Source organism: Gossypium arboreum, chromosome 13, assembly GCF_025698485.1.
Source record: "Gossypium arboreum isolate Shixiya-1 chromosome 13, ASM2569848v2, whole genome shotgun sequence".
In the NCBI taxonomy this organism is placed as follows: Eukaryota; Viridiplantae; Streptophyta; class Magnoliopsida; order Malvales; family Malvaceae; genus Gossypium; species Gossypium arboreum.
Genome location: NC_069082.1, coordinates 70,867,893 through 70,871,025, shown reverse-complemented (window position 1 = coordinate 70,871,025; position 3,133 = coordinate 70,867,893). Strand labels below are relative to the sequence as shown.

General features: G+C 37.0%; 1 non-coding gene across 1 annotated transcript; it reads left to right on the top strand.

The window, feature by feature from the left end:
- The first annotated feature begins 1,368 nt into the window (after nucleotides 1-1,368).
- On the top strand, nucleotides 1,369-1,475 carry LOC128287609 (small nucleolar RNA R71). The gene has a single exon (XR_008278308.1). It is a non-coding gene; the product is annotated as a small nucleolar RNA R71 (small nucleolar RNA).
- Nucleotides 1,476-3,133: the final 1,658 nt, after the last annotated feature.

Here is a 3,133-nt window from a genome sequence, read left to right as displayed (position 1 = left end):
TCTATGTCTAGAACAACGAAACCAACTAGGAATATAAATTTGTCAATTTTAACATGTACATCTTCAATAATCCCTCTAGGAAATCTGATTGTTTTACCGGCTAATTGAATACTCATTCTAGTTTGTTTGGGTTTCCCAAGACCTAGTTGCTTAAACATTTTGTAAGGCATGACATTGATACTAGCCCCTAAATCAGCCAAAGCATTATTAACATCTAGGCTACCAATTAAATAGGGAATCGTAAAACTCCCTAAATCTTTTAATTTGTTGGCCAGCTTATTTTGTAGTATGGCTGAGCAAACTGTATTTAGCTCCATATGCGATGCCTCATCCAACTTCCGCTTATTTGTTAAAAGCTACTTTAAGAATTTGACTGCGTTTGGCATCTGCGAAAGAGCTTCAATAAACAGTAAGTTAATATGTAATTTCTTTAATAATTTAAGGAATTTACTGAATTGTTCGTCTGTGCGGTCTTTCCTTGTCGCGTTGGGGTATGGCACACGAGGTTTGTACTCTTTACTTACTGGTTTCTGCTCATTGTGGTCCACCTCACCTTTACCTTTAGTTACCATAGTTTCTTCCCTCGATTCTGGTTCAGGTGCAACTAACCTTTCCTCATCCTGAATGATAATTGCATTGAGTTGCTCCCTTAAGTTAGATTCAGTGTTACTCGGCAAGCTACCTTGTGGTCGTTCAGATATCAATTTAGCGAGCTGACCTATCTAAGTTTCGAGCCCTTGGATTGACGCTTGTTGATTTCTAAATGCTGTCTCGGTATTCTAGAAATGAGTTTCTGACACCGAGATGAATTTTGTTAGCATCTCCTCAAGGTTTGGTTTTTTCTCTTGTTGGTAAGGTTGTTGTTGAAAGCCTGGAGGTGGTGGTGGTCTCTGATTCTTTTGGCCTTCCCATGAGAAATTTGGGCGGTTCCTCCATCCTGCATTCTAAGTATTACTATAAGGATTCTTTTGAGATCGAGGAATATTACCCATGTAATTTAGCTGCTGGTTCTCCATGTTGTGGCCATAGGATGGGTATTCTGAATTACTGGATCAACCTCCATTTGCTTCACACTGCATTACTGAGTGAACCTGTGAAGAACTAAGAAAACCATCAATTTTTCTATTCAAAACTTCTACCTGATTAGAGAGCATGGTGACTGAGTCGACGTTAAAAATGCCAGCTATTTTCGTTGGTTTTGTCCTCATGACTTTCCACTGATAATTATTCAGTGACATATCTTTTATAAATTCATAAGTATCCTCAGGTGTCTTATTATTGATAGTTCCACCAGCGGCTGCGTCAATCATCTGTCGAGTCAAAAGATTCAGGCCATTGTGAAACATTTGAACCTGTAGCCAGGGTGGTAACCCATGATGAGGGCACCTTCGCAAAAGGTCCTTGTATCTCTCCCATGAATCATAGAGTGTTTCTAAATACATCTGCATAAAAGAGGAGATACCATTACGTAATTTGGCTGTTTTAGCCGGCGAAAAATATTTTAATAAAAAATTTTCGGTCATTTGTTCCCAAGTAGTGATTGACCCTTGTGGTAATGAGTTCAACCACTATTTAGCCTTATTCCTCAAAGAAAATGGAAACAACTGAAGGTGAATGGCATCATCAGAAACGCCATTGATTTTAAAAGTGTTGCAAAACTCTAACAAATTCGCCAAATGAAAGTTTGGGTACTCATCCTGCAAACCATCAAACTGAACAAACCGTTGGATCATTTGAATGGTGTTAGGTTTCAGTTCAAAATTACTTTCAGCAACAGCAGGCCTAACTATGCTCGATTCAGTTCCTGTTAAAGAAGGTTTAGCATAATCATAAATAGTACGTGGAGCAGGATTTTGATTAGTAGCAATCACAGAAGGTAGCGGATTTTCTTGGTTTTCAGCCATCTCCTTGGTTGTGGCTGAAGTATCGTCCTCTTGCTCTTCCTCCGTGTATCTTAAGCTTTGCCTTATTTCTCTTCGGTTTCTGCAAACTGTGTGATCGATCTCACTATCAAATAGTAATGGTCCCGACGGGTTTCTTCTAGTCATACACTATAAAAACCTGCCAGGAGTGAATAAAAGAAAAATTAGAAAAGAAAATAAAAATTTAAATTTCAAATAAAGCAAAATGGCTAAAGTAATAAAAATCGAGTGTTCCTAATATCTTAGTTCCCCGGCAACGGTGCCAAAAACTTAATACGTGATATTCGCGACAGGTTTTAAAATTTTATAATTAATTGCCTTGAAACTAACTATTATCACGATGAAGGCAAGTGTACCTATCGAACAGTAGTATAGCTTCAGCAAGACCGGGTTGTCGAACCCAAAGGAACCAAGAGTACTAGTAATTACTTTCTTTTTTATTATCTAGCCTAAAAATTAAGGGATTTGTTTATCTAAACTACTTAACTAAACTAAGGGTGCACAGAGAGAAAATTGGGAAAAAGGTTTTGGGAAAACTCGATTTATTAAGACAATACCCAAGGAAAAATCCAGCTAGACTTCACTTGTTATTTAACTCTGAATCAGACGATTTATTTATTTGACTTGATCCGTAGAAATTCATAAGTTATATTATTATCTCTCTCAAGACTAATAACGTCTAACCCTAGGTTGATTAATTGAAATCTCTTTCTAATTAACGCCCTAGTGTTGCATTAACTCGATCTATAGATCCCCTTATTAGGTTTCACCCTAATTTGGTAAAATCTTGTCACTGTATCTCTAGGCATGCAATCAACTCCACTTAATTATGACAAATTTACTCTTAGACAGGGACTTTTGCTCCTCTGAATAAGCGCATTAACTTGAATCAATATCCTGGAATATTAAAACAAGAATCAAAAACACATAATTAAGAACCAGTCAAATATTTATCATACAATTCAGATAATAATAACAAGATCCGTCTTAGGTTTCATAACCCTTAGGTATTTAGGGGGTTTAATTCATAATTATAAAAGAAAACATCTCAGAAGAATAATGAATAGAAAGCATAATGAAAAACCAAAACCCATGAATGGAAATTGAAGGGAGATCTTCAGTTTTAACGATGAATCCGGCTTCTGAGATGGACCAATTGGCTTCCCTTGAGTAATTCCTTGCCTCCTACTCCGTGTGTCTCTTCTAAGTGC